Source organism: Callorhinus ursinus, unplaced genomic scaffold (genome assembly GCF_003265705.2).
Source record: "Callorhinus ursinus isolate GAN/ISIS: 27379988/994484 unplaced genomic scaffold, GSC_fseal_2.0 scaffold1, whole genome shotgun sequence".
Taxonomy (NCBI): domain Eukaryota; kingdom Metazoa; phylum Chordata; class Mammalia; order Carnivora; family Otariidae; genus Callorhinus; species Callorhinus ursinus.
In genome coordinates, this window is record NW_027397063.1 from 85,167,063 (window position 1) to 85,185,059 (window position 17,997).

Below are 17,997 nucleotides of genomic sequence, written 5' to 3' on the forward strand. Positions count from 1 at the left end.
TGTCACTTCTGTCCCCTTTCAGACTGGTTATCTCTCTAACTTAACCTCACAGATGCCCCTCCCAATTTTATAGAAGATATGTGCGTTCTGCTGGCACAAATCACAGTCCTCTTGTTTTCTGAAATTTATTTCAATAAAGGCAGGAGAACTCTTATTTATTGATTTACAAATATGTGTTCACCATGCAATTTCAAGAACATTATCATTTAGAATTCTCAAAACAGTCCTGTGAGGTGGTCATTCACAGATGAGAGAAGAAAGGATAGGAGTTAAATAACCCAAGGTCACACAGACTAGAATTCCTGGTGGGTCTTCAAATCTCAAACCCACAGTCTTTCCACTCATAAGATGTTGAGAACCCAAAGATAAATTTGACCTACTTGAGCTTTGGAGAAGGAGGAGGGTCTTGTCTTTTTTAGGAAGAGAGAAGAAATCAATCTCTCCCATCCTTTCTTTCCAGTAATGCTGGGGAAGTGGAAGAAATTTAAGAGCAGCAAGGCTCAGCAAAGGAAGAGGGAAGCTTTCAGAGGGTAGGAAGCAGGTCTGGAGAGCCTGCGTTGTTCAGCGCCAAGTCCAGCAAAGGTGGAGCTGCTGGAGGATGCCTTCTCAACACACCGACACTGCAGACATCTGCCTGGTCCTGCTTTCTCAGGGCAGGGAACAGGCAAGGGACCCCCTAAGCCTTAGGACAGCCTGAGATACTGGAAGAGGCACCCGGAGGCTCAGTAGGCCATAGAGGAGTTAAGAGTGGCATATAGCTGGGTGTGTGTGTGTGTGTGTGTGTGTGTGTGTGTGTGTGTGTGTCTTGTGTGTGCGTGTGTGCGCGCTGGGAGGCGGGGGCGTCTGGAGAGAGGCCTCGGCTCAATAATGTAAGGAGTTGGGCCGCCCACGTGATTCCAGGAAGGCGGAGACAGGCGAGCTGGAGAGAGGACTGACAGGCCGTCTGGAGGGAGGTGAGGAGGGGGGCGAACTGAATAATTGAGGAGCTGTTCAGCAGCAGCGGCTGCCTCCTGCCTTCCTTTGCCACCACCACTCTGCATCAGAGTGGGAGAGACAGACTCTGGCGCTGTAAGTGCAGACGGCTAGCCACCAGTCCCTGCAGCCAGTTAATCGCCTCCAGCCCTCCGGTGAGTGAACGTCCCCCTTCGCCGCAGTCTGTCCCCCTCCGAGCCCCCTGCACCCAAACTGGACCCCCGCGAATAGGATGGTCGCCTCTTGTTGAATGAACCAGGGAGCCGGAGCCACAGGGAGGGGGGAAACAGGAACATGGCGCGGAGGCTGAGGGCGCCCTCCGGGAAGGGGTCCCTTGGAAGAAGGAGGGAGCTGGGTTGGGATCTCTTCGTATCTGGCCCGGAATGGGGCCTGGACAGTGTCCGGGGTCGGGGGACGCCGGGTTCCGACTCACGGGAGCGGCCAGGTGGGGTTGGGGCAAATGCAGCCCTGGCGCGGCCGGAGTGAGAGGCAGAGGAGGGAGCCTCGAGCAGTGTCCGGGTCGCCTGGGTCTCCACAGATGCCGGGCCTGTCCTTTCCTCCCTGCCTTGTCACACACCCGGCTCCCGCAGCTAGGTTCTCGGCCTCGGACTGAGCCCACGGAAAGAAAGGGACGTTTTTTCCGGCCGTAGCCGGAGGGGAGGGCGGAGACAACGTCTGTCCTTTTACCTGGGAGCAAACTCTTCAAAAGGACTCCAGCTCAGCCGGATACCCAGACCAGGCTGGTGCGCTACGAGGGGCATCTGTCCCCAGAGAGTGGTGATACGCGGCGGGGCAGCGAGAAGGACGTGATGGGATAAATGTCCTGGGAAGCTCTCTGGCCAGAGCGGGCAGCCCGGGGGAGAGGATTCTCGCCTACACTTCACCGTGTCTGAGCCTCCTCTCTTCCCCCATCCCAAATACATCAGTTTCTTACAAATCCAGAGCACCAGAGTAGGGCAGTGTGGCCTCGCGTGATGCAGTCCCAAACCTCCTTCTCCCACCAGAGTCACCCCCAAAGTGTATTTTATATTGTGATGGAAAAGTAAGATAGAAGTCACCACATGACTAGAAGCAAAGGGAAAGCAGGGGAAAGATGGAAGGAAAACTAGAACAGCAGGGCTCTCTCGCCTGCTCCTGGCACTCCTCACCCCACTACCTGTGCGAGGCTCCATTCAGAGTTCTGCCTGAACTGAGAGTCTCGAACTGGATGCAAATTTAAAGGAAAAACTTGGGAGGGGGAGCAGGTGGGATCTCGTCGGAGTGGCGGGGCCAGTCACTGGAAGGAGTTGGCCAAGGACCACAGAGTGTAAACCCGCCTGTCCCCCAGGGTAAGGGGTCCTGAAGAACATCTTAGGCAGCAGAGCAGCTCCAGGGAGGAGCCTGGGCCTCAGAGCCTACGGCTGGGAAGGGCGCTGTCCGCGGTGCTGAAAGTTCGGCGAGGCTGGGCGGTAATATTGCGGGGCAACTGGCGGCTCGCTGCTTGCCAGCGTTTCCCGCAAGCAGAAACTGCGTTAGAACCATGTAAAGGAGGATCATGTGGAATAAGCGAGCTGGAGAGACAGGTATAGGTGCTCTGTGTTCCCCGGTTCTCTGCCTTCCCCCGGACTCCTCTTGGAAGGAGGTTTTCCGGACTCCTGGGTAGAGGAGCAAGGAATGTGTGTCACTCCAGAATCCAGCTTTGCTAACTTCAGGTGGGAATAAGACGTGTGGCTCCACTTTCTATGTCCCTCTGTCAGTGCGGTGAATCTTCCTACTGGTAAACTGTTGGAAAAGCAGTAAACACTTCTGTGACTTTCAGGAACCAGAGAACTGTGAGGCTACCAAAAGAAGAGGCTTCGTTAATGGAGTGGCTGGGCTGTCTATTTATGGCTATGGTTTTTCTCTCTTCAGCACCCTTCCCTCCCCACCACAGATTGTTTACATCCTCTAGATATAGATCTCTAAGCAGCCCTGCATGGTTGTTTCCTTGACTAGTCTTTTATATTATGGGTAAAATGGGAAAGAATTGAGCCAATTTGGGGAGACCAAGTTAAGAAAATATTTACTGAACACCTACTATCTGCTGGGTAATATTATCTCATTTAATCTTCATAATGGTTGCTAACTATAAATATCACAAAGGTTAGAAAACTGAAGTTAGATGTCTTGAATTCAGAGCTTGGATTCAAATTCAGATCTGCTTAACTACAAACTCCAAGCAATTTTCATGCCCTCATTTTGGCATTTGGCCTTGGAGAGCTGTTATTGGAGAATATAGCAAAAGAATGTCAAAAGAGGAAGGTCTACGTTCTTTTTCACACACACTACTCTCTTCCAACCCTTTCCTCTTTAATCTGTTCACCCACCCACTGTCACTCACTCCCACCATACCAACTGCTTTTGTGCATGCTGATTGAGATACCCCTGTTCACACAACTTGAGCTTTAGGATTACAAAAACAAGTTAGAGGACTAAAACAACAAGCTTTCCTGATAGAGCAGCAGGGCTTCATGGGATCTGGAGGACTAGAGCCTACACGTGCTTTGATATTTAGAATTATACTCCTGACTTTTAGGGCTGGAATAACCTTAAAAGTCATTCAGCACCATGCAGATCACTGTTTTACAAGAAGAAGAATTTGGGGACCAAAAGACCATTATTAGTCTAAATCTCATGATTGAAAAGTTAGGATTGGAACCCCATTAACTCTATTCTAAGGTCAGTGTCCTTTCCACTACCCTCATGGTGACTCAAATATTCTTCCCTGCTTCTTTCTTTGGTTATCTTTGACAAGAACATCAGCATCAGTAAACTACATTCAGTAAAAAACCACAAATACAAATACCTAAAATACAAACACTCATGTTACCTTCCTATTCTTTTCCCCTCTGGTCTCGCTGTTTCAGTGCTGTCTGGCCCAACATACCTGACCCACCTTCCTCACCATCAGTTCTCACTATGGTAGCAATTTGCAAATGGGGATGGGGCTATGGCATTCCTCTACTTGCCTTTGTGTTGCCTGTATTTCCTGTTCTATGGTCTATTCCCAACAAAATAACTTTTCCAAAATAAATTATCCTAAGCATCTTCCTATGTTCTCACAGGTACTTGGAAGAGGCCTTAAAAAGATCTAGGCAGAATTATATGATCGTTGTAAGGGCTAATATCAATCAACTGTGGGGCACTATCCTAGGTCCTTTCATAAATAATTTCATCGAATCTTCACAATTCTGTCAAGTAGATCATTTCATTAGAGATGGTCCTAGAGTTCTAGTCCACTCTAACATGCAGCAGATCTGATGTTCTATGTATTTCTTCTTGCTTCTCTTTCAGCCCCTAATAAAATCCCAACTTTATTAATTAGATTCTTATAACCCTAATAATTACATTGGCAAGGAGGAAATTTTTATACTGAATTGAATTGTTCTACCCTGCTCCAATATGTAAAGTTTAGAAATCCAAATTCAGTTCAAATGGTAATGTTCTGTTCTTTTATCTCAATATTTACCACAAAATATTCTCCCTTCATTTGTTATCTTTTACTTAAAGATCCCTATATACTTTCTTAATTCTAATGTTAACATTCTGCTTCAAACCCCATCTATTACCAAGACACAACTCATAACTAAATACATAACTTCTATTGTACCCTCACTGAGTGATCCTGCAAGGATGTTGTTGCTGGGATGCTCTGGGCCTGTAAACCATAATCTCAAACTGTCTAGAACCACTCTGCCCAATATGGTATCACTAGCCATATGTACATTAAGATTTAAATTTTAATTAATTAACATTAAAATCTTCAATTTTTAAATCACACTAGCCGTATTTCAAGTGCCCAATAACCATATGTGGCTAATGGCTACTTAAATGAACAGTGCAGATATAGAACATTTTCAGCATTGCAGAAAGTTCTTTTGGACAATGCTGCTTTGGAAAGTGCTAAAAACATCCCCATGGCAACTGAGAACTTGGAACCGGGAAGAAGAACTGGACACTTTGCTTTGAAACTTCTGCCAAGAAAGGAGGAAAAGCCACTTGTGGCCTAGGACACCCCCAAAAGCCCAAATAGCCTCAAGACAATAAGGCTAGCAAGGAGAATATATGTCTCACTAAAGGAGCTGGCGACTATGGGATTTGCTTCATATGGATTCCATTTTACCATGGAGTAAAACCATGAATGGGTCTTGCTGGTTTCCTGGATTCCAGCTTAGAAATAACCTGGAAGTTCTTATTCAAAATTCGAGTTTTATACATATTTATACATATACATATACATATACATATATATATACACACATATATATACATATATATACATCACATATACATGTAACAACATGTATATATATGTGTGTGTTTATGTGTTTATATACGTGCATTTTGTCTTAGTAAGTATAGTATGATAAATATAGAAAGAATACAGGACTTGGAGATAGTAGTAAGTGTGCCACATACTATTTGGTGACATTATAAGGCCCTCTAGAGCTCCATTCCTTCATTTGTAAAATGGTGATGAGAATTGCAACACCCATCTCAAAAGGTTATTGTGAGACTCAAAGTATAGGTAAATGAAAGTACTTTGCAGAGCGCATGATTGATATTTATTTATATACTATATTTTATTATATAGTATACAAATATGTAGTATATATTTGTATACTATACTGTATCTACAAGAGATCTTGATAATCTCATGTAGATATAGTATAGTATATAAAAATCTCATGTAGTTACAGTATATAATCTCATGTAGATATAGTATAGTATATTTAAAAAAAGGGTAGTTTAAACTGAATGCATTTCTGAATGTTTTTAATCCCAGATAAATAAATTTTGCTTTTCTTGTCATTTTTCCCTGAAAAGTAGAATGCTGAAGAAAAATCTTTTTGGTTGTTGAGATTTCTTATTGGTTAATTTCTATGAACTGAAATACTGTTTATTGCTCCTGGTTTACTTTATTTCGCCCTGAAAATTTTCCCTTTTCCAGGAAAAAAAAATACCTAGGAAGTCTCAGTGGTTCTGAAACAGCATTTACCCTTTTAACTAAAAGGTTTTTTTTAAAGAGCACGTGCGTGAGCAAGTGCAGGAGCAGGGGGAGGGGCAGAAGGAGAGGGAGACAAGCAAACTCCCTGCTAAGCAGGAAACCTGATGCAGGCTCAATCCCAAGACCCTGAGATCACGACCTGAGCCAAAAATCAAGAGTCAGACACTCAACCAACTGAGCCACCCAGGTACCCCTCTTTAACTAATAGCTTTAAGTCAATTGTCAGTAATTAGCCTGTCATGACAATAGTGGTTCAGATAATAGAAAAAGTATTATTGATATTCTTCAGCATGGGTGGGTGAAGGAGATGATTTATTGAGCCTCTACCCATCTCATGAGTTGACAAAAACAAAAATAATTCTATTTCATGCATTGATTAACCTAAAATAAAAGTAAAGACTATCAGTTTGACTGAATTCTTAAAGTTATATTAAGAATGCTGACCTTAAATAAAGGATCTTTACACTTTATACTATCCCTTCTCTAAGGTAAAATCTGTTGGGGGTCATAAGTGGAAACTTAACTTACTGACATGGGGATTGGGAGGCCAGAAGGTCCAGGGCACTATGCAGCTATTCTCCACCACCTCTGAACCTTAATCCATACCTTTTATAGAACAAGGGGCATTGTGGTGAGGTCAAAGCGTAGTTATCTAAAGTGACACCACCTGTGTGCTAGTCATCTCTATTCATCATCTAAAGTGGAGACTTCTGTGTGCCACTTTAGGGACAATCAGAACAAGCCTTCCCATATTCTGACCAAGGCACATATTAACCTCCAAGGGGCCTGAACACTTAGCCCCAAGGAAGGTCACTGCATAGGCATGAACAAGATGAAAGGCCAAAGATGGAGTCAATGTTGACAGCACTCCTACAACTTAGCTAACATTTACTCCCAAACCTGGCATCTATTGCCTATACCTGAACCCTGATCTACAGTTTTTATAACTCAAGTAGGAGTGCTTTTTTTATATCCCTGACTGAGTCAGGAAATCACAAACGCCGTCAAGCCTTCTTTAGTAGATCACTATTTTGATGCTTAAATATTTTTGTCTTACAACACAAAAGTTAACACAATTCAGGCATTATAGAAAATAAGCCTGCAAAGGAAGCTATTCCATTAGATGAGTCTTAACTGTATTATGTTTGCTATTAATCCTGAAAACTCAATGAGTAATAATTTTATTTATTGGGGGGAGGGGCAGAAGCACCTGAGAAATCAAGCTGAGTATAGCTCAGGGCTCTAGATTCTATCTCTGGTTCCAGGAGCTCTGGCAAGTTATTTTCTTTTCTGGAACCTAGTTTACCTTTGTTCAGACTTTGTTAAGGCATGAATGGCAATTTATAAGATGCTCTGCCAGAGAAATAGCTGAAACATACTCTCAGCCCCAAATGCTGGTCAAGCATGCCATTCTCAGGCCTTTGTTGCATATGAAATTATATTACTAAAGGGAAAATTAATGAGATTGTCAACTCTGGTCTTTAGTAGCTCATGCTGGTTTTACTAATAGACACCTTTGTTGGGAATCATGGTTTATTCATTTCATTGGAATTGTTTGTCTCTTGGAAGGAGGAAAATACACTACCTTGGAGCTGAAAAGTGTTTACTTTTCAGTGTCTTTAGCTTGGAGGATTTCAATAATTTTGTATCCCAGGAAAGAAGGAGAATTAACAATGTAGCTTTGAAACTTGTGCTGGTAGCGAGCAATCATTCGCTTAATAAAGTAACCGAGGCTTGCCCTATATTGGTAGTCATGGGTGTTTGGAACTCCTATAGCCTGGCACATGAATTCTCGATAAATATTTGTTGAATCCAGGCCATTGTTTCAGGTCAGTTCGTGCCATACACTCATCTAGCCAAGAAGTGAGTATACTCTGTGGCATCTTCCTTTAGCAAATAAAACAGGAGAAAAGCCCAGAACATCAAATCTTACCCTGACAACCACACTTATAACCCTTCTGGGAGCATAGGTAGTTGTGGGCTAAGACAGACTGCTCCTGAGAATTGGGTCTTGCTGCCCGAGGGTCTCACATCTCACTGTGATGAGGCAACTCCATAAAGCCAAAGCTTAAATAGAGTTGTATGCTATTTTCCACTTTTACTTTAAAGAGATATTTATTATTTTCTGGAGAAAGTATTTGACTGGCCTTGATGATTGTTGCAGGCAATTACTATTGTTCCTAAATTCAGAAGGAGCTTAGCTTAGAGTTAAAGCACATACATTAATTAGAGAGCTGTGACATCACAGTCTGGAAGATCACAGCATATCCTTTTCCAGGAATAATTGGGCCTTCCTTTAAGAGTTTTAACTGGTCGGGCACCTGGGTGGCTCAGTTGGTTAAGCGACTGCCTTCGGCTCAGGTCATGATCCTGGAGTCCCGGGATCAAGTCCCACATCGGGCTCCCTGCTGAGCAGGGAGTCTGCTTCTCCCTCTGACCCTCTTCCCTCTCGTGCTTTCTAACTCTCATTTTCTCTCTCTCTCTCAAATAAATAAATAAAATCTTTAAAACAAAAGAGTTTTAACTGGTTGTTACTGACAAAAATGAAAGAAAAATAGATCATTCTGTTCTAGCAAATCAATAAACAAATGTCTAGAATTAACTGATTCTCATTTGCTAAAGGCAAAATATTCCAACCCAATAAACTTTCCTACAAATGAGCAAGTTGGCTTCCATGGCCTGTTCATGTATTAAATTGTTATTTTTCTTTGCTTTTTAAATAATTAGCAAATTAAAAAAATTGCATCCAGGTGTTTGAACATTCTGATGATGAAATGGTCTTCATAATTATAGACTTAATTGTTCATTACAGTTATATTTATACAATATATTATTGTGCCAATGTTTTGTAATGATCATATAACCCAACTCTCTCATTTGACAGAGAAATTGAGACTGAGAACAATCACTCTAGTTAACAGCAAAGGCAGAAGTAAGATTTGAGCCTCCTCTCTCTCAATCCACTGTTCTTTGCGTCTTTCAATCTCAGGCATTTTTCATTAGTCATGAAAATCTATTTAGTCAATGAGTTTAGCCACCAAAATTTACCAGGGCTACTAGGAGGAGGAAAGTATATGTATTTGGATTTCATAGTATTTCCATTTGCACCTCCAGGTGAAAGAACTTCTGAGTCAAGGATAGTCAACAAGTAGAAATTTCATGGGTAGAACTATGAGCCAGAAGAAAAGCATCAAAACCCCAGAATCCTTATGAAAACCTGGGCAAGGATTTAAGGGACACATTAGCCCTTAAATTAGCCATTATCTTTATCATCTTCATCTCTAAAACAAGAGATTTGAATTAAATAATTTCAGATCCTGCAAGATCTAACATTCTATGGTTCTATGAAATGAGGCCAAGGATTTGAATTATTCAAATTCTGCCTCATTCAGCCCACATAATAAAAAAAAATCAAGATTCTTATTTTTACACCATTACTTATTTGAAGCTCACATTTCATGCTAGTACTTCACTTAATAACAACAATAATAATAACAGCATTAATAACCATAGCTAACAATTATTGACTTATTTACATTTACTATGACCCTATAATGTTGGTAATGCTAGTATACCCATTTTACAGATAAGAAACCTGAGTCCCAAAGTAATTAAATAATCTGCCCAAATTGATATAGCTTTGTGTTCTTGACCACCATGCACACTGCCTCTTTGAAAAGCACTGGTCTCTCAAACAACTGATGGGCATCATTTATAGGCTACTTAACACACAAGCCCCTTTCTGGGGGAATTTCCATTTTACCTATATTTTCTGGCTAGAAGAGCAATCAAAAGATTAAATAGAACTTCAAGTCTCTGGATCTGATGAAGCTGTATAGTGATCTGCATTGTCTTTCTGCAAGTTGTCTCTTGCCCTTTTGCGATTGATACCATTGATCAATTGTTTCAATGGTTTAGTAATGAATGTTGGTGCTTTACAAGCTGCTACATGCACTGAGGATCATTCTGCTGTGTTTTTCTCAGAATGTGTGGACAGCTTGCATTGCCATAAATGGATGGATGCTAAAGCAGGATTCAGCACCTTCTAAGGCCACAGAAGTCACCCTACCACATCTTCATTATTCAATGGCATCTTCTGGCTTTTGTCTCCAACTTTTTGACTCAGAGTAACAATCTAGACAGTTTTTAAGGTAGAGGAAGAGAGAGAGTTTCCAGAGTGTCATTTCCTGGTGGTGAGATTCAGTCAAAAGAAAGACTAAAACATTCAAAATCATGTGTGAAACTCATTTTCTTCTCATTAAACCTACCTTATCAAATTAGTCATAAATACAATATACCACAGTACCCATCTATTTCACTGTAGATTTCAACATGTACTAAATCAGTTCATGGGCATCCTGCACTTAATGTCATGTCTAATAAGCTGAGAATGCTCTGACAGCAGCCTAGTATGTACATATATTTTACTACATAAATATATGATTACATAACCTATATAATATAATAAATACATAAATATTTTATGTATTTTATATACATAATTTTATTCTTTTTTAATTTTTTAAAGTTTTTATTTAAATTCCAGTTAGTTAACATACAGTGTAATATTAGTTTCAGTTGTACAATATAGTGATTCAGCACTTCCATAAAATACCCGGTGCTTATCACAACAACTGCACTCCTTAATCCCCATCACCTATTTCACCCATCCCCCTACCCACCTCCCCTCTGGTGACCATCCGTTGGTTCCCTACAGGTAACAGTCTGTTTCTTGGTTTGCCTCTCTCTCTCTCCCTCCCTCCCTCATCTCTCTCTCTCTCTCTCTTCCCTTTGCACATCTGTTTTGTTTCTTGAATTCCACATATGAGTGAAATCATATGGTATTTGTCTTTCTCTGACTGACTTATTTCACTTAGCATAATACTCTAACTTCACCCATATTGTTGCAAATGGCAAGATTTCATTCCTTTTTATGGTTGAGTAATATTCCATATACATATATATATATATATGTATACACACACACACACACACACACACACACCACCTCTTCTTTACCCACTCATCAGTCGATGGACACTTGAGCTGTTTCCATAATTTGGCTACTATAGATAATTCTGCTATAAACATTGGGGTGCGTGTGTCCCTTTGAATTAGTATTTTTGTATTCTTTGGGTAAATACCTGGTAGTGTGATTGCTGGATTTTAGGGGAGTTCTCTTTTTAATATTTTGAGGAACCTCTGTACTGTTTTCTAGAGTGGCTGTACCAGTTTGCATTCCCACCAACAGTGCAAGGGGGGGTCCCCTTTCTCCACATCCTTGCCAACACCTGTTGTTTCTTGTGTTGTTGACTTTAGCCATTCTGACAGGTGTGTGATTATATAATAATAACATGTAATACAGTAAATATATACATATATACTTAATATATGTATTATTTTACATATTTTATATACATTCTTTTATTCTTTAGTTCTAGTTTCTGACTTGCTAAACTAGCCACATATCCCACCAATACCAAAACCAGTTGTAGAATGCATAAGTCTACTTCTGCCTCTGTGGTTTTCTAGATATTTTGTAGAGAGTAGGATGGTTTAGAAGTCAGCTGAGACCTGGTTTCCTGTCTCAGCTTTAAAATGGCTGTGAAACCTGAGACAGCACCATTCAACTTCTTTAAAACTCAGTTTCCATACCTTTAAAATTGAAGTAAAAGAATATGCCCCTCATATCACAAGAAGGGCCAATGAGATAGCATTTGTTAAAACTCCTTATAAACTATAAAGTCTATACAAAAAAAAAATGGGTTTTCCATCCTTTCAGTCTTTCTCAATCAAAAATAACTCTCAAACAAAACAAAACTCTCAAGTTGCTGATACCCAGTCCTAAACCAAAGTTCACAGCTAAATCAAAGTCTTATGGGTTAAGAAGATCTTGGATTGAAATATGCATGTTGAGAAAATGATATTTATAATGTGGGAGGCCTTCTTCTAAATCAATGGTTCTCAACCTGGGGCAGTGCTACCTCATTAAGGGGTATTTTTTTATCATCACAAACACTGGGGAAAAAAGGAAAGCTAAATATCCTGCACTAGGCAGGACAATCTTGCACAATAAAAATAGTATCATACCCAAAACGTCAACAGCTTCTCCTGCACTGAGGAAGAGTGCTCAAAGTAATGTGCTGTTCATAGTCCCTAAATCCCTAATTGATATGGAGAGAATTTACTTTTGATATACTCCCCCAGGTGAAATCCAGCCAGCCACACTCATGTGAAGTCTGCAGCAGCTCAGAAGCAGTACTGGGCTTCCTATAATTTTATTAAGAAGGAAAATATGAGGCCGGAGATCAATAGCTTTCAAACTGGCCCTCAGAAGCTTCTACAAGAATCCCCCCTCTAACATCAGCAGGGGCAAGGTGTCCCAATAGTTAACGTGCCATATTGCAAAGCCCAGACTAAAGGTTGACATATGGGGACCCAAAATGAATGAGTCATGATTCTGAAAATCTTTGCAGTTTATTGGTGAAACATTGGGTTATGCCCTTACTTTGTGACAAGCGTGGGTCTAGCTGAGCCCTGGACACAATCCCTCACTTCAACACAATCTGACAGTCAGACAGATGTAAACTCCACTAATCAGGTATGCAACATATCAACATATGCTATAACATGTTATGAGGAAGCCTCAAGGACAGACCAGGGAATGATTTACATCCATAGAGGAAGTACAATGGAATTGTACTTTGAATGATATGCAATGTTTTCTCATTTGAGTAAATAAGAAAGAAGGCCATTGTAGAAATGGGAATAGCATAAGCAAATGCTGGAAATGTGAATGTAAATAACATAATTGCAGGCTGACGTGGTTAGTTGGAGACCTGGCTGGGAATGGTGGAAGGTCATATCAGAAAGACTCTGGAGAAACTTGAATGCAGCTAGGTGGATATATTTATTCAGCCTGAAGTTTACCCTTTGAACAGAGTTTTTATGAATATTTTAGAAATACCACTGAATTCAGGGTTGGTTCATGGCCAACACCAGAATCATTAAAGTTTAATTTCAGGGCTAGAAGGAACCTCAGAAATCACCCCAGCCTTCCCCCTTTTCTGTATTTTACAGTTGAAGTAATTAAAACCCAGAGATATCAAGTGACTTGCCCAAGGTCAGCAGCAAATTAGTGACAGGACAAAGACTAGAGCCTAGTCCATCCTCTTAGCTAATAGCATTTTGTCTTGCTCTGTGCTGCCTTCGGGAATTTTATTCATCATCTGAAAATAATCCAATGTAACACACAATGTGATTATTAAGTATTTATGAAGTTCCAAGTTTCCCATTGCTCACTATTAAGATATAGTTCCTTCATTACAACCAGATGATAAATCACATCCTGGGCTGCTTCTACATGAGAGCATTCTCTCAGAAACACAGACAAACATCATACCAAACACATGGGCATGACATTCTTCCCCCGCCTCACATGCCCTCCCCTGCCTCCTCATTTCAAACTGCCAGAGATTATAGAGGCACAGCCTGAACAGAAGGCATCTTAATCTCTGGTGGTTCTGTAAATAATATGCTGTTCATGCTTGCATATAAATGATCACAGCCTCTCTATTTTCTAGATGAGGAATCCTTCAGAAAAATGAATTTGCTTGCCCACATAGCACATCAGATAGGATTTCAGATCCCAGAGCACCAGACCTCTTTGTAACAGGTTTGAATTTTTTACCTATCTGCACACTCCTAATAATTTATCCAGGCTTGTGGTCTTAAATTTTATTTCATAGTCTATTTTGTCTTAAATTTTATTTCATAGTCTACTTAGTATGTGAATATTTAGGTTCTGAGATTGGTTATTCCCCACTTATTTTTCTCTGGCCACCTTTCCTCCACTTCTTATTCAATATACATCCAATAGAAATTATCTAAATTAACATACTCATTTTACAGAGTGGAAACTGAGAACCAAAGAGGTAAAGCCACTTGCTCAAGTTTGCACAGTCAAAAGCAACATTGTGGCTAGATTCCCTGACTCCCAGTCTCATGCTATTCCCTCCACACCAAGCTGATGCTTTCTATGGGTTTCTTTCTAATGCTTTCTAACACAGCATTTTCCCACTCTCCACCATCCCTGCCCCCCCCCATTCATTACATAACTCCCTAAGGATGGATGGAAATGACTACTTGCACTGCCCAGAAGTTCATTCCAAAGCCTTATTTAGAATACCCACAACTTATCATCTCCCACACTATACTGGTCCATCTACCTTATTAAGACCTGTTTATGGAGGAGATTGACATACTTCTTAGTCTAGAAGATATATATACAATCATTGCCATTGCTCAAGTAGAAATTATCACAGAGAACAGTGTGCCCAAGAGGAAAGAGGACAGGGTCCATGGCTCTCATCATTTAATAATAGAGCAAAGTCATTCCAAATTCATTGTAAGTGGCAGGTTATTAGATTCGTAATTCCAGAGACTAGACAATTGGGTAATTAGATGGAGTTAGGCAATATAGGTAGTAGCCAAGAAAGTGAAAAAAGACAACTCCCACACAATTTCTTCTTTAGGGGTGAAGTGTTTTGCCTGAATTGATCAGCGTGGTGTGCTTAGTATAGTGTACATAAAATTTACAATGATAGGTTTTTTGTTTTTAGAAAATCAATGGAATTCACACTTCCTGTTTAAATTCCTTCTAGTGAGTCATTTTAAGACAAAAAAAAACAGGTGGTGTTTGAGTAAAGAGCATATTGAAAATAGAAGCAGAGAAGAGGGCAAAGAAATCCAAGAACTGGCTTCTCAGGGAGGGCTTCATAGGCTCATAATTGTCTCACAGTCTGACCAGGCATATTGAGAAACTCAATTTTGTCAGTTCTCTCAAAAGTCATCTAGCTCTGCAGAATCAAGCTATGCCCCTTAAATCCCAAGAGGCTGGTTTGTAAACTAATGCAATATAGTCACATGCAATGGGGGGAAGTTGTAGAGTGTTGCCCAGGTCATTCCCTTCCTGGTATTAGGATAGCAGGAAAACCAAATGAGTGATCAAAGATAAGCTGTATGTACAAGATAAGGATCAATGGCATTAGACAGACAATCTCATGAAATGTGCCATCCAGGCTGCAACAGAGGCAGAATTCTTTCAGATTCCACCCAAGAACACCTTTCAGATTACTGGAACAGTTGTGCCCTTCAAGTTGACCTTCACAAAAGGGTCTTGTTTCCACTTTCTCTAGTGTTGGAGAAACTTCGGCAAATACTTTCAGTAGAAGACAGAGATTTATCTAGTCTCTGTGCAGTTCTCCTCTTCTGTCAGACATGTTATAGCTTGTTAATTCATAGCCCATCTCCTATTAGTTACATGCGAGTTTCCTTTAGGGAGTTCTGGTAGATGTCCCAGTTTAACCACCAGTCATGAATAAACTGCCCTAGGTTTTTTCTATAAGGTTAGGTTAGGTTATTTCTGTAAGGGGCAAATCTCTTGTACTCTGTGCTGGTTCTGTTTATTCTGCTTCAGAAGGTACCATCATCTGACCTTGTTCTGAAAGCACTGGGGTCCGGTTTATCCTTCTCAGTAATTTCCTTGTATGGACCCTGACATTTGAAACTTTATCTGTTCATCACTCAATACAGAAAACATTCATGGGTGACTATGACTCATCCACAAAATGTCAAAGGAGTCAACTCTCAAAAGGTTTTTTTTTTTTAATCATACAATTACCTCTGAAAGAGGCCAAATAACCATTTTAACTATTTTTATTCTCCCCTTGACCTGACTGGTTACCCTGGTTCCAAGCAGGCACAAACTACACAGACAGTTTGGGATTCATTTTAAATTCGTTCCTAGTCACACAGACTTTTGACACACTTTCTATTCCAGCATCAGAATACAGAGGAAAAAAAATATCTGAATGAGTATAGACTGTTGTGCCAGAAATAAATTCCTAATATAGACAACTAAAATATGCCTCTATAGAATTTAGCTGTCAAAATAGAAACAAAACTTCTCTGTTTCAATACTATCTTAATGACTAGTCCATGTTCTTCCTCTCTGCGCCCAAGTTATAGTTATAAATAAATACTATAGTGCCATTGCAGTACATTAAGAATCTGGGGAGAACTTGTCTATTGAGCATAGTGATGTTATCTCTTTGCATATATGATTCCAATATGGCCAATTATTGAGTGTTCTTAAAGTCAAGGATAACAAGATAGCTACATCATAATAACTTCTGAACAGAAGAGCTCACATTTACTCATTTAATCTTATGAAGTAGGTATGATTATCCCAATTCTACATATAATGATTATCAAATTTAAATGACTTGCCCAAGGCTTTACAGCCAAAGAGGGGTTAGGGTGAGATTCAAATGCTATGCCACCTGACACCAAAATCCTCACCACTCAAACTGCCCAACCACAGTTTTAAAATTCTCTCTGAAAGAGACCAATCTTAATGTGTCTCATATGAGCAGATAGATAATAAGAATGATTTTGCAGGTCTACCTTCCTATGGTCTTTCAGAGGATTAGACTCAGGGGTCCAAAGATTTGGTATGGGACCTTGGGTAACCCATATCTTTTCTAGGCCTCAGTCATTCCATCTAAGAAAGAGAAAAATAGTGGTTCTTTAGTTAGTTAGTTATTCACTTATTCAACAAGTTTGCTAAACACTGAAGTTACAATGGGAAAAAACACAGACCAGGAACTGTTAGTAAAAATAGGAACCACTGTTTAGAATATTGTTACTAAAATAAAAACAATACCAAGTCCCCATTGCCTATGGTATGGGGATCCTAGGATTGCATCCAAGATTGATCGTTAAAAAAAAAAAAAGGATTGGTTTGTTTGGTTTTTTAAGATTTTATTTATTTATTTGACAGTGAGAAAGAGAACACAAGCAGGGGACATGGCAGAGGGAGAGGGAGAAACAAGCTCCCCATTGAGCAGGGAGCCTGATGTGGTGCTCAATCCCAGGACCTTGGCATCAAGACCTGAGCTGAAGGCAGTCGCTTAACCAACTGAGCCACCCAGGCACCCCAAGGATTGGTTGTTTTGCTTTCATTTTCATAATCAGTGAAGTGATTTGAATTCTCATGTAATTGTCAAGTAAACAATATTTTGGGCGGAACTAACCAATCAAAGCAAGTTATTACTTATAGAAACAGAAACCTAGATCCTCAAGTTTCCTGTGTATGGTTTTTGGAAGATAGATTTGCCTTAAACTCTCAGTGATATACACTGCATCTATAGATTTAATAAATTCGTATTCTAGAAATTCAAAGTATATTTCCATTGCCTATAGGAACTCATTCCTTTCAACAAAAGCTGAGATTATTTGACTGCCCCAAAGCAAGAACATAGTATAAGAAGACTAATAAGCTGTAATGGGAGACTGACAGCAGAAGGAATATTTATTAAGCAAAACAGAACGGGGGATTTGAAAGGAAGAAAAGTAATTTGAAAGGCAATTTTCAGTTTAAGAGAATTCTAAAGTTTAATATTGTTGATGGACTAGAGCATATTAAGGAAATGTTGAATGAGAGAGTAAAAAAGAAAATTAAGTCAACAAAAAAAAAGAGACGGAAAGAAATTACATTCATTCTAAGGCACTTTTCCTTAAAATTACATTCTTTCTAAGTACTTCCTCTTTAAAAGTCATGTGGGGGCATTTCCTGGGCAGTGAGAAGGGAAGAGACACTTCATCCCCCCTAATCAAAACCTTTACCAGTATCTCGGACCTGAAAGTAAAAGGTACATCCCACACATAAACAGACAGTTGGCTCTTTCTCAGTTCTGCATTATTCAATTTGTCACCAATTTTCAGAAGCCACTTGTGAAAGGCATCATCACAAAGCCATTATCTAATGACTCCGAATGTACCAAGCCAAGAGGCCTAACTTATACACAAGAAACTATTTGGACTTTCAAGGTGATTTTTTCCCTTAAAACATGGAACATCAAGTCTTTCCTAGCATAAGACCAAAGGAAGAAAGAAAGAAAGAAAGAAAGAAAGAAAGAAAGAAAGAAAGAAAGAAA

At 40.1% G+C, this 17,997-nt stretch overlaps 1 protein-coding gene across 1 annotated transcript in view; it reads left to right on the forward strand.

The window, feature by feature from the left end:
- Positions 1 to 938: 938 nt before the first annotated feature.
- The window catches only part of SLC7A14 (solute carrier family 7 member 14), a 111,899-nt gene continuing 94,840 nt past the window's right edge, over positions 939 to 17,997 (forward strand). Inside the window, exon 1 of the mRNA XM_025869624.2 lies at positions 939 to 1,127. The gene's annotated coding sequence lies outside the window, so the exon portion shown is untranslated. The remainder of the gene's footprint in view (positions 1,128 to 17,997) is intronic.